This window comes from Corvus kubaryi, unplaced genomic scaffold (assembly GCF_017639235.1).
Source record: "Corvus kubaryi isolate FWS band 111438036 unplaced genomic scaffold, C.kubaryi_AGA036_p1.0 130, whole genome shotgun sequence".
NCBI lineage: Eukaryota > Metazoa > Chordata > Aves > Passeriformes > Corvidae > Corvus > Corvus kubaryi.
Window position 1 is genome coordinate 4,556,377 of NW_024580665.1, and position 13,861 is coordinate 4,570,237.

General features: G+C 44.8%; 1 protein-coding gene across 11 annotated transcripts in view; it reads left to right on the forward strand.

The window, feature by feature from the left end:
• The window catches only part of LOC121665181 (serine/threonine-protein kinase PAK 3), a 132,184-nt gene that overhangs the window by 74,875 nt on the left and 43,448 nt on the right, over positions 1-13,861 (forward strand). For 2 of the 11 annotated variants that reach the window (XM_042029127.1, XM_042029200.1), the window contains one exon: positions 405-535. The exons of 7 other annotated variants lie outside the window; for them this stretch is intronic. The gene's annotated coding sequence lies outside the window, so the exon portion shown is untranslated. Of the gene's footprint in view, positions 1-404; positions 536-3,227; positions 3,266-12,351; positions 12,441-13,861 lie in introns of those variants that run through there. 2 more of the 11 variants (XM_042029137.1, XM_042029185.1) reach the window with 2 other exon arrangements.

A 13,861-nucleotide genomic window follows, 5' to 3' on the forward strand; every position in this document is an offset into this window, starting at 1 on the left:
TGTATAGAAATGGTTTAGCACAGAGACATCTTCCTTTCTGCCAGCATCTCTGGGTGAACAGGAGCTTTTGGCAGAAGGGCTGCTTCAAACAGTCTCACGGGACACAGCAATGTCACATGGCTGCCTTTGCATGTTAAGAGCGTGTGGCCCTGTGCCCATCTCCAGAGCTCTCTTAAAAGGTTCTAGGCCAAGATCATTGTTCACTTTTTATAACTCACATGTTGTGCTTGGAGGAACTGATTTGTCTTGAATCCAGCATCACAGATTCCTACGAAGGATAGATCCAAGTTGCCTGTGGCATGTATGTCAGATAGCCACGATAATAATGGGACATAACAGCAGTCCCTCCCTTTCTACCTTTTCTAAGCACTCACCAGTCATTAATGAATTAATAATTTGCACAGAATCCCTAGGAGGTGGCCAGGAGGTTGGTTCTTTGTTGGAGGGAGGTTGACTGGAGATCTGACATCCTTGGACTCTCAACAACTCATCTTGTGATACCCTGGTAACTATGTATACACAGCACCACTCACAGGTAAGTGGAACCTGAACTCTTCCTGTTGTAAGGGTGGGTAGGAAGTGGTTTTGTCTTTGATGTCTCCCTGGAACCAGGATATTTTAAAGCTTTTCAGAAAAGAGTGGGAGTGGAAGAAATGCTATTAAGTTTTCATGAAGGAGTGGAAAAATTGTTCTGGGGAATCTGCCTTGCACCTGCAGTGCTGGTGCCTGCATTGAGCCCAGGTTTCCCAGCCCCAATTCTATGCTTTCTTTAGCTGCTCTCTGAGAGAACAGAAATGCTCTTCCCTCTCTGTTTTGTCCAGAGACACATCCTTCTGATGAAGCCTTCCAGAACAGTAGCATATTCCCATGGAAAGATTCTCTTTCAAGCCAGTGACATGTAACTTGCTGAAAAATTCATGACCAGTTCCTGTCAGAGACCTTGGCTTTCCCATGAGCATGGCCTATGCCTGTCAGATGCTTTCAGGGGGGCAGAATCTGAAGCACAGGGTCAGTCCCAGGTGCCCATGGATTTGTTTCACTATAATTGTAGCCACTGAGAAATGAGAGAATTGAGGCACATTGTAATTATGCAATTGGCCAGAGTCCCCATGATAAGTCAGTTACAGAGCAGAAGAGAACATCTGATTCTTGGCATTTCCTCCTGTGCTCCTGCACAGGGAGGCAGGATGGGAAAAATCCTTCTGATTTTTGGATTTGATTTGGGCACTGAAGGCTGCTTGAAAGGCTTTAGCTCTCATTAAGAAATTATGGAGATGTCAATAATAGAATTAATTTTTTGAAAGACATCAGCGTCTAAGAGATGTAGGTGAGGATCAGGGGATCAGGGTCAGGGGCTGCAAACATGCAGAGGGGATGCGATCAATGTACATAGCAGGAGAGTATTCAGTGAGGAATGTGGGCCAGGTGCACTTGCCCCTAGACCTGTCGGCAAGTATTTAAATGTCAGAATATGAAGGTGAACATGTGCAGCAGTACACTAAGGCAAAAGATGATTTTGCTGTCACTGTTTTCAACTGACAGTGATTGCTATTCCCTGGAGTACAGGAGATGATTTGTACAATTCAATTCAGAATATAGATTTTGATGTATTAGGTGCTGTGTGTGCAGGGGGCAGAACCAGGGCATTCCAGTTGTTTTGCTTAGCTGGGGACCTTACAACTGCTAGTGGTGAATGCTGGGCTGCAAGAGGAGGAGTTTGGGCTCTCGAGGTGTATATCAGGGACAGGTGGTGGCATGTTTGTTAATTTATATCATTTTTGCATCCATAGATTTATTAGGGCAAGTTGGAAGGATAATTTGATCTCTGAGCACAGATTTCCTAATTTGTAAGCGCTTTGCAGACTGGTGCCTGTGCTCTGGCTGGCTCAGGTTAGCTGCGTTCAGCTTCTGATGCCGAGGGTGTGCTCTGTGTGGCACAGGCTTTGTCTGTACAGTCTGCAGGGTCTGCCCTTAGTGCCTTTTCTCATTTAGGCTGAAAGGCTGAGACTTTCACCAGTGGAAAGCCCACGATTCTGGCCCTTGCTCTACAGACAAGGGTGTGGTTTGTCTAACAAGAATTTACTGATTACTCCAGAAGTACTTCTAGATTATTGGAATTAGGGATGGCTGTTACTGGCACTTACCTGTATGGTGTCCAGGGATTTACTTAATTCTAGCTGGTGAAGGGCTTTATAAACCTGAGATAAATCACTCTTCAGATGCCCAAAATGTTAGCATTCTGTATAAATATTTTCTAGACAATGGAAGAAGAATATTTTAAAAACAGGGAGTAATACAGGAACAAGATCTGCAAAATGTTGAATTTATTTAGGAGCTATTGCAGGCTGAACAGAATCTGAAGATAATGAAATAGTAATAAACCATTATGTGATGGCCCACATTTTCCAGCGGAGGCTGATTCTGTGTGCACCATCCTGCATCAACCCAAATTAGACACGCGGGTCCCAGGATGAGATGGAGAAATGTGCCTACTGGTACAGCAGGACTTCCATGCCCAGAAAATGATGCAGGGCTGCCCATTCTGAGCCACGGGCTTTGCCTTCACACTTTCTGTCCTCCCAGGGTTTGTGCATTTATTAGCTGGCAGCTTGGCTTTGGCCCCTGTGGCAGGCAGCCTGGTTTTCGGCATGCGGAGCCTCAGAGATGCCCTTGACTTCAGTGGGAGCAGAGGGAATGCAGCCCATCTCATGGCTGGGCCAAGTGTGTCTGAGTCACAGAAAGGGCAAGCAGCCAGGGCTTTTCCTCACAACGCTGAGAAAGCTGAATTCATTTAGTTCTTAAAGGAGTGTTTAGCTCGCCGATTGGAAGAGCCCACAGAAATCTGATACAACATTACTGGAGTCTATTTGGATACTTCGATGGAAATTGAATAAGACCTGAAATGTATTAAAATCTTTGCACTTTTAGCTGTAATGATGATGCTGATAAGCAGAATTGAATTCAAGATAATAAAGGAGAGCTGTCTTCCCTCTACTGTTACCTGGTTTCTCTTGAATCTCTAGAAATGTCTGCATCTAGATTATTTCAGGTTTTGTTTTGTTTCCCTGTGGTATCATACTCTCTTTAATAAATGATTAGTGGTTCTTTGTGACAATTTTTCTTTACTCCTGAAGGGAAGAGATCCAGTTTCATATCCCTTTTGGCTTTGAGGTGTATAGTTGCAAACAGCTTCTACCATGTCTCTTAACATTTCCTTCTGTTAACAGTTGTGCCTGCACCCTGGGAAAAGTTTACTCAGTGCAAGGTAAATATTTTCTCTCTCCTGGTACATTAAGGTTTTATTGTTTTATATTGTTTCTGATGACAAATAAAAGCTGTTTGAGCTGCAAGAAATTATTAATTTTGCAAAAAAACCCTTCATCTCTTAAAATTGAGTGGATACTTTCGTCCCGGTATAAAGACTAAACAAACAGGATGGGTGGTCACTGCCTTTTCCTAGAGTCTGGTCTTAAGTTTCCCTCTGAAATTTATCACAAGGGGGAAAAAACCTCTGAACGTTTACAGTAGTAGATCCTTGGCTGGTTTTCCACAGTAGCTTTCTCCTAGGCCAGTGTATCTCAGTGGTTGGGGTGGATCTCTAATCTGCCAAGCAGTCCTAGCAAAGACTGGGGAATAAGAGTAACTTTTCGTTGCTGTAACTTGTTTCACCCGGGACAGGGGCGCTCTCGTGGTGCATGTTGTTGACACAAGTTCTGAGGATGGTGCTGGCTGGTATATCATGACATGTAGTCTTGCAGTGGTTGCAGAGGGCAGTGTTTTTTTTCTTGTGATCTGGCCCAAGGAGACAGTATTGCATTACTGTCTGTGGCACTCTGAAATCACTTGGATTATAATTAGGTGATAATTTGGTGTGTTAATCCACTGTCTTCCACTGGGACCTGGACGCATCATTGTTTAAAGTTTCCCTTTCTGCATGTCTTTGCTGCCATTAGTGACCACCAGGAAGTGCTGAAGGCTGATGCTCTCTGAAGAACGGGGGCAATTATCGATTGCAAGTACTCCAGGGGGTTGTTTTCATGGTCCTTTCTCTGGCTTGTAACGCAGACAGTGCTGGTGACTAGTGAGGTGTGCATGGACATGTCACATTCCAGGGAGTGTAGCTGATGGCTCCTTTTCTGTCTGAGCACTACTTTGTGGGTAGTAATGCATCAGCTGGTAAATGGAATGGGACACTGGCTTTCCTCACTTGCTCTTCTTAGGTTTGCTGCTGAGGCATGTTGGGTTGCTGTGAGCTGTTGTGTAGGACTTTGGTACCTCAGGGCTGAGCAGGGAAAAGCAGGCATCTGCCTAAGGCTGTAAATTAGGGAGAAGCTGACAAAATTAAGCCAGTAACAGAGCAACTTCCTGTACACCAACCTCTTTTGAGTGGCTGAAGGGACAAGGGCTGATGTAGGTCTCCAGCTCAGGAAGAGGCCGTGGGGCTGTGCTGTCCCCAGCTCCTGGCTGTGGCTGCCTCCAGCCTTGCCCTGCGTAGGAGAGGCAGCAGGATGATGAGCGGCCCTTCGGCTGGGGTAGGACCCGTGTCTGGCCGCATCCCTGCGGTGACCCTGACCCCACCCTCTCTGCTGCTGTAGAGAAACCCCCAGGATGAAGGTGCTTGGCCCTGAGCGCTGCAGTGTGTGCTGATGGCCTCAGATGTTCCCAGACTTGAGAGTCTGCAGAGCTGCTGCAGCTCAAGGTGCTTATCGCATCTTTGGCTCCAAGAATTTCTTTAAAGGCCTCAAAGGTAAATGCAGGGCCAGGAATTAATCTCGCTGGGAATAGGTTCACTCGATGATTCTTAGATCATGGTTAGCTTTTGTGGCCTGTAATTTAGTGTGGCTTTTAATTGGTTTCGTGTATTCTGTGGTCTTCCTTTTCTGTTACAGTTTTTTAATCAAACCCTCTTTTTTTAAGGCCTTGCAGGGACATAAGTTTCTACAAAAATGATAATATTTCTTTATCACATGTGTTTATCATTTCATGTTTGCATGGTCCTGCTGCCAAGCAATGGATGGTTCTGTCTGTCAGCTTCTGTGAAGCTAAAGTGATAATACCTCTGATTTTGTGAAGGGTTTTTTTTTATCAACAGCTTGTATTTGCCCACTGATCTCAGAACACTGTTTTTATTCTACGTCTTCAGCATTTGGTGGCATTTCTCCCATGTAAGATTGCCTCTTATCATTGCAGCTGGCTCTACAATCCAGCTGGAATCAGATTCATCTTTGATTTAATGGCAGGGCAGCAAACGTAGCTGTAGAATGGCTGGCAGCTTCTTGTGCAGAGCCTGACTATTGAGAGTCTGCTGAGGTTTTACTGCAGAGATCCTTCTTTCCACAGGATCATCCTCAGACACTGCATTCACTCTTGTTCATGTTCTGGAGAAACTGTGTTGTGAAGGCATTCTGTTTCCTGTGTGTGTTTACCCCATTGCTTTGAGCTGAACCTTGCTCTTTTTGCGTATCTCTCTGTACTGTGCTCTGGACTACAGAGCCTGGATTTTCAGGCAGCCTCTCCATGTGCCCTGGGTTTCTTTAACCACATTCTTACTCAGTGCAAGTGCTTTCACGGTCTGTCACTCTCCCACACTCCCTGATGGTCCAGGTGGCCATGCTGTTTGGGGGCATTTCCCTAGAGCCAGGTCAGGCTCCCATCTTATCTAGAACAGTGTATGTCTGGGACCTCTGCTATCCCTTCAGTCACACGCAGGCATGGTGACGCACAGCTCTGTAACCAGAATAGTTAATCTTTGCTTCATGATTTTGCCTAAACAATAGTACCTTTAGACAGGCTCATTTTGTCTGAGATCAGACAATATATCAGCTGTTCTGGGTTGGGTTTTTTTTTAGATACTGACCCTGGCAACAGCGTCTTGCTCATTTCTGATCATTTTCTGCCACTTAGTAAAATTATTTTACCTCCAGTTTTCTTGTCTTTTCCTCCTCATCAGTGTAAAGGCTATGTTCTTACTTCTGTTGACCCGTTGTCCCTAGCAATCTAGCATTTCCAGAGGTTTGGTATCCCCCCAGTACTTCCTGTTTTCTCAGCTTGTTGGAGGTATTTTCTTGTTCTTTTTCTCTTCTTCACTTGCTATCCAGGTTGTTTACAGTGTATTGCATGTACTGTGTGCTGACTAACAACATGATTGCTGTCGGGTTTCTGAAACTAACCTGGCTCTTTATTAGGTTCTTTAAAGTCTGATAGATGTGGCAAAATAGAAGCAACCTCTTATCTACATTAACAGCAAATGAGAGAGCCAAGTTCCTCACAGAACCAGAAAGAAAACACAGTGAGTAACTTGTCTGAGGGTATTTGTGAAGTCTGTGGCAGGTGTCCCATGCTTGTACCCTCAGCACATGGCTCTGCCTATCAATATGTTCTGCAAGGAAACAAAACAAGAGGCAGATCCCTGCTCCTTACCCCTGGTGAAGACCAGCTCCAGGCACTGGTCTGTACTGAGGCAGAGCTGAGGGTGCTGTGAGCCTGGAGGCTGGCAGTGTATCCCATCTTCCCATTGCTTCTACTGTTACTTCTGGAATGGGGTCTGGAAGGGAACGAGCCTGTGCTGTTCACTGTGGACGTGGATATCTTGTAGCCAGGTACCCATTTGAGGTGGCAGTTGTTGCTGAGGAGCAGCAGATTTGCTGCTGTCTCTGTGCTTGTGGAAATGTTCTTTACAGTTCCAAAAATCAGCTGGAGTTTGTCCATACTGGGAGTGGGACACACTGGGGTACAGCCCTGTTGAAGGTTCCAGGTGTGGTTCTATATGAAGCAAGCATGGAGACCTCTCATCCTGCGTGTGCTCGCCAAGCTGGAGGGTCACGAGCCATCTGTGCCTCGGTGCTGTGTCAGACACAGCTCAGGCACGGTCACTGCAGCTCGACTGCTCCTCGCTGGCTGTGTCAGTGCCCTCACACAGGCTCAGCAGGCTGTGTGTCCCTCCTGGGATCTATGCCTGGGCGAGCAGTGCACCTCCAGACCCTTGGCCCTTTTTTTGTATTGACTGAGGAATAAAGACAGGCAGAGAAGCTGTTAAAATTTTCTTGGGCACCTTCTCTCCTTGGGTGCTGCTTCTCTGATGTCCTCCCCATTTCTCAGCCTGCTTTTCTCATAGAATATATAACAATGCAGCTATCATTTTGTGCCTCATAAAATCCTCAATTAATGTACTTCAGTTTTCTTTAAAGCCTGAAGTTGTAAATAGGAAGTAGGGGTGTCAGAGAGTAGTAGACTTCACCCAGCAGCAGAGTAAATGTTGATGGACTGTTTTAAGAACAAGTTTCTTTGCAAAGCTTTTATGCCATAAATTTGATGTGTGTGTGGAACAAGAAATCTATTTTGGGTCCTGTTGTTGTCCTCTTTCCTCTTTCCTTCCTGTTTTGTTTACTTGTTTCTGTGCATTTTGATGGTTTCTTATTTTTGGTGCCTTCTTTGACCTGATACAAGATTGCATTAGTGTCAGCTGCTGCTCTGGGAGTTGGTACTTTTGTAGGGATTTGCAGTAGGATCTAAGGCTGCTTTAGAAGAACTTACTGAACAATGAAGGCAGTTCACTTTTACAGGAGCTGTTGCAGATGGCTCCACACATTTTGGACAGTGATCTTGAGATGAAAGTACCCTGATGTGTTGGGAACAGAAATGTCTTGGCTCTTGTCTACTTATTTAAAAAACTTTGTGTCCTTTTGCACCAGTGACTTGCAAAAGTGCTCCCACGTTCTGCAGACAAGGCATCTGTGCTTGTATGGAGAAGTTCAGTGGTTTGTCCTAGCAAAAATTTGCAAGAAACAGGAATGAATCCCAGAAGTGTGAATACCTGGCAGTTGCTCTAACCAGGATTTGTAGCATGTGCAATTTCCAAAACCAGAACAGTCCCTGCTTGCTCAAGTATTTTCCCATATTTTCCCACTGAGGCCAGGGTGTTCTGGATGCCACCACCTTTGGGGGCTTTTTGTCCCATTCCAAGCTCAGTGTCCTTACCTTGATGGTTGCAGACTCTATGCAGGAGGCTGTGGACAAATGCAGAGGAATTGTGAGTAGATCCCCAAAAACCTTTATTTTTTCATTTAGGTCATAAGAGGACGGTGAACTGTTTTCCTGTTGTAATGAGAAGTCAGGCAAGAAGGAATCTCCACTGCTCCACTAGTCTGGAGCAGAATATTATTTTTTGAGCAATGAAGTGTTAAATGCTGAATCCCTGTTCAAGCAGTTTAAAAATATCATACCATTGTGGTAGCTGAGAAAACAACAGATTTTGTGTGTGGATCTTGTCTTGCTTTCAGCACATAGGTGTCATTTCTTCCCTGACCTATTTAAGAATAGCATTTGTACATTTGTTCTCCTAATCTTCCCATCCTGCTGCTCTGAAGCCAAGGTCTTGCTGGCAACTAGAAATAAATAAGTGCATGCAGCAACTGCTCCATTTCCCCCCTCTGCCTGCTCCAGATCCATGATACCCCCAAGGTAGACAGGCCATTACACACTATAAGATCACTAACGTAGCAGGTGAATATTAGATATATGAAGTTAGTCAGCTGTAAATAAAAGGCCTGGCAAAGAATAAAAGGCAAAACATTGTCCCTGAGGAAGTAAATGGGGATATGATGCCTTCCTGCCCTAGTGCCCTAAAGAGGTGATGCAGCATCTGGACCATATTCACCTCCCAGGTGAAAGGCATGTGGCAGCCTGGGCTTTGCCCTTTCCTTCCTCGGAGGTAGGAGCTGTGTCCTTCCAAACATACCATAAGGCCTTGAGAAGATTGGTACAGCAAATCTTCTCATGTGGTGTTGGTCTCTCTGTCTCTTGCTTATGGGATTTGGAGGTTTCAAGTCCATCCCATGCTCTCTTTATTAGTGGTCTTTATCCAGCCCCAGTAGCTATATCCAGAGGACTCCCTGTTCTTTATTTTTGCTTCTTGCAGTGTGGTTTGTCTCCCAACTCTCCCTGGCAGTCCTGGGGTGGCCTTAAGTCATTTACATGTCAGATTCATCCTCTGACACAGGGGTTTAATGTTGTTTATTACAGCAAGTTTCTCAGCTAAGGATTGCAAAGGCAAAATGAGCTAAAAGGTGACTGGAAGGTGCTAGAAATGGCAACTGTCTGTAAGTTTCAATTACTGCGTTTTATTGCTGCTTCCTTGTCTCTTCCAGAGTTCTGTGGTGATTGTTGTTGGCTTGGCCTGCATGTGTCTACTGAGCCATGGGCCAGTGATTTATCAACCCATGTAGTTGTCAGTAGTCAGGACGGGGTTCCTTCCCTCTTGCTGCATTCCTGGAGAGCTGCACATGTCTTGAGGCAAAACCAACTCTTGGCCTGCCTGTGGGGACCATTCAGGGAAAAGGGCCATGGCTGTTTCTCTGGTGAGCACTCTTAGTGTGGGCTGGAGTGGTGCTAGGCTGGGGTTCAGCGGGTCATGTTTATCATGGCACACCTTCTGTGAGTGTGTCAAGCAGAGAATAAACTGTTGAAAAGCAGAGAAAGCAGCAACACCTGCAGAGAAACCAGGAAAACTGGTCCTTTATTCTTTTTTACCCTTCCTTCTTCTTCCAAATGTTGGTTTGGGATTTTTTAATGTAAACAAAATGAAAAACATAAAGGCAAGATGCCAAATGGTTTATTAAAAGCAGCCTTAGTGCACCAGCTAGAGTTCAGTAGGAGTTTCGGGTGCCCAAAAATATGAACTCGAGGACTTTTTTATTTATCTAATTTTTATTATGGAAGTCCAAGCAAGAAGAGGCTTCCTTTGATACCATTTACAAGGTAAGAGAGAGAATAGTGATGGGAGCAAGTTTACATCTGCCAAACCCTGTGACTGCTTTGCCCTGTTTGCTGGTTTTTAGCCTGGGTGTAGATGTGGATCAAAACTCTGCTTGAGAGTGGCCAAATTCAAGCTCCTGTGCTGGTGGTTTGTAGTGCTGCTGGTTTGTTTGTCAGCCTTTCCTGTGCTGCAACAGGACAGGCTGTGTGAATAGGACATGAGGTGACTGCCTTGGGATGCTCCAAGTCCATCAGAACCTCAGGTGTCTGCCTTGGGATGCTCTGGGTCCATTTTAAGATGGTTCAGTGAGTTTGGTGGGTAAATGTTGCTCTGCTGAGAGTGTAGACAGAACCCACCGTGTGGTCTTGTGCATGGAATTTGGAGACAAGCCCTACACTCAAATGGATGCACGCTGGAGAGGTGGGAAAGTGGGGAAGAGCAGATAGGAGGTAGGAGAACATGGTAGAGAGACTGGCAAGCTGTCAAAGGCCAGCAGAAGAACTGGCAGTTCAACCTGCACGTTGTGAATCTGTGTTGACAGAAGAAAGCAGTGTTCCTGACAGCATGAAGTGATGACATGGCCCTTACGTGGTTCCAGATACATCGGTGTAAGGGAGCTTTGTATCTTCTACAGAAAGGGACACGCAGGATGCATAAAAGAAGACGTTTGCATTGATGCAATACCACAGCAAGACTTTTCCTGGGCATTTCTCACATATGGGTGGAGCATGTGGAGTAGCCTGCTACCTTACTAGGCTAATGTAGATTCACCTTCAGCTGCCTTTACCAGAGAAGATGAGAGAAGGGGTGAAATTTTTGTGCTGAGTTGCAACAGTTGGGATCTTTGAATGCAACAAGAGTCTGCTTCCCACCATATTAATATGAGTATTGTTCTAACCCTGGCAGATCAATAATTCAAGGTGCAATTGCACTCTTAACTGTTCCAGGAGCAGGCCCAGATTTGGGTTTTCTGGACCACTTTGGGGCTTTGACTGGTCAGCTAAGTAAACCACAAGTGTTCAGCTTGAACCTGCCAAAGATCCAGCAACTTGTTACAAAGCCTTCCTGTAGTGAGGGATTGCTGCCCGTCAGCTGGGTTGGAGTCCATTTTAACTGTCAGTAGCCTGCAGTAAGGGCTGGCATCTCATTCCTGATCTTGGACAGTGCTACAGGATTAACTCCAAAGTTGCTAACTCAGATTAGAACTCAAACTGTTTTTCTTGGCTGGTTTTAATCTGAATTAAGGTAATGAAATTTTTATTGTGGCAGTCACAATGCTGGTGTCTCCATTAATTAGCTTTCCTTTGTTTACATTTGAGTCCTCCTAGAGAGCAAAAGTGAATCTTAGGCCTAAGCTCTGAACTAGGAATAATAAGGTCCATATGGAGAATTATTTCAGTCTATCTGCAATGGTTTAAATCCACATGTCATTTCACACAGCCTCTTTCATGTGTAGACAAGGGCAAGGGATGCAATCCTGTGGAATGCGGGATATTTGAGAGGCACGGTTGATTTTGAGACATCTTTTCCAGCTTTGTGGAGCCCTTCAGCTGTGTAAATAAAAAGCAAACAGGGAGTGGGGGTTTTTTTGTTTTCCTTTTGCATATAAAAGCCTTTTCTAGGTACTTTTTCATAGTTTGTTATCTATCCCAGAGACGTGTTTCCCATTACAGTAAAAGGAAAAAGGAAAAAAAAAGGGCTGTGGTATCCTTCACTTTTTTCTCCTTTAGCTGCTTCTGGACTGTCCATTGCTCTGTCAGTCTTGGCATGTCTCCAGATTTAGTAGCTTAGAGCACAACCTTTTTGTTTCAAACCATGATTCAAAAACACATGACAAAAATACCCATGTAGCTGTCTGAGTTTGGGTATGAGTGGGTGGAGGTGCTGGTGGCTCTTCCCAAGGTAGTCAGGAGGGTGGAAGCTCTCCCCTTGCTCTCTCTGGGTGGCAGAAGTATCCTTGTGATCCAGCTGGCTTTTCTACATCATCAGGGTATGTCCATACCTTTGTTATATGAAGTAAAGTCAATTTTTATTTTAAAATAGTCACCATTTCACCTTCTGGTGCTGCAATGTTGCGAGGTGTTCACTTCATGTAACCTGTAGGAATGTACTTCCTTTCCTTCCTGTGCTGTGCTGAGGTGTAATTACTGAATGCCTGGACAAGGTTTAATGGGGAAAGCTGTTTCCCTGCCCCACACCCTCTGTACACACACATCTTCCCCTCCCAGGTCATGTAACCGTCCCAAAGCTCAAGTGGTTTAGTAAGTGGCCAGGATCCCAGCAGGAGCACAGTTTGAATGGATTGCTTTTGTTTTGATGTGATCAAAAAACACCCACAAAGAAAATACGTTGGGCTAATAGGGTGTTCTCCAGTGGGGCGGAGAGGAACTCTGGTTTTTCTTTCACAGTGTCCTGCAGCTATGCTGAAGCCTCAGCATCCTTGTTCATGTTATCTCACATTAAGCACTGGTTAAGCACAGCCCTTAAGTATACACTTAACTTTAAACATTGCTGGCTTTACTATGCAAAAGTAATTCCATGTTTTGCTTTTTTGGGGCCACAGCCTGAACAGCCACAGCTTTGTACAGAAGGGGAAAGTGAGAAAACCTGGACAAGTCCCAATATTCTTTGCATTTGGAAAAGTGAACCTGTGTGAGGAGCCATGAAACCTTTGTAGTGGGAGCAGGTACGGAGTGCTGGGAGTCTGAGGAGCAGCAGTTTCACCGTGTGGGAAGAGGCGTGTAAAGCGGGTGGGCTGAGGGGTGTTGGGAGATGAAAGCCAGATGCATTTTGTAAAGTGCTGCCTGTGGTTGCATTGGCAGTTTGCAGAGAAAGAGTTGAAGAGTTGAGGAAAGAAATGTAGTTAGATATGTGGATAGGTAGGTTATGTGTTTGAAGAGGGGAGATGGATCCTTGAAAGCCATGAACTGAGACATGCTGTCGAATGCTAATTAAGCAAGGGGGAAAATATATTTTCAGGTTATTTCCATCAGTTGTGACAAGCTCCACTGTTTCAGTCCATTCCCAGCTCTTAGCAATTTAACTGGGTGGTTCAAGGTCCAGACAAAGGACATAATAATTTAAATTTGAAGAAATGTTTAGTCAAAACTGTTAAATTTACAGCTACTGCATGAATGTACCTTTTGTATTCATTGACATTCTGTATTCATTATTGCTGCAAGTGCACTGTCAAGATGGAACTTTAAACCAATATTAGTAAGTCCCTATGTAAAACTCTTACTGCTGCAATTCCTAACAGAAGTTTGTTGATCCCATCTCAGAATGGGTGTTTCCATTCCAAGTACTTGTGACCAAGGTAGTTTTACTTGGATACAACCTGAATTCAAAATATCCCCTCCACACAGAGAGCTTCTTATGAACAGCTAGTTCAGAGGCCAAAAGTTACTTGTAGCAAGTACAGAGGATAACTTCTGAATAAATGAATATATTGGAGGAAATCATAAGCTGCTTACAGGGTGTTTGCAAACAGGGACAGAGAGTACATTCAGCAAAGAAATTACTTGGTTTGAATAATTTGTTCAGCTCAGAGCATGTTTACCTGGCTGTGAGGGGAATGGGGAAGTTTAATTGGCAAATGTTGGTATTGTGCTTTGAGACAGTTGTATGAAAGGCAGTATGAAAGGGAAGCGTTCTTCTTGTTTCTAGGGTTGTAATTCCTTCTGTAGTCTGTGTGAATGCAGCATTTTCTTCAGGGTTGTATAAAGAAGGGATGCAGTGGTTGTTTTGCAACACATGTGTGTGAGGGAGGTCCTAGGAAAGATGTCTTCACTCCAGACAGCGCTCCGGCTGTGTCTGCCCTGCCTGCAGAGCCAGCCCCACACACCTGCCCAAGGTCTTCAGGCACCCGAGGGTGGAAGCAACTGAGCACAGACTGCCCAGGGGGTGTTATAGACCCTGAGTACCCAGACAGAGTTGTCTCTGCTTCAGCTGATGCTGAATATGGCCCATTTTTTATCAAAAAGGCCTCGGTATTGTAATTTTAAATTTTGCAGAAAAGACAGTAAACATCTTTCACAAGAGTAGTGAAATCATGACTGTATCTGTTCTGTCCAGCTCACCGTCTGCTCTTTAACGGAGCTGTAAGAA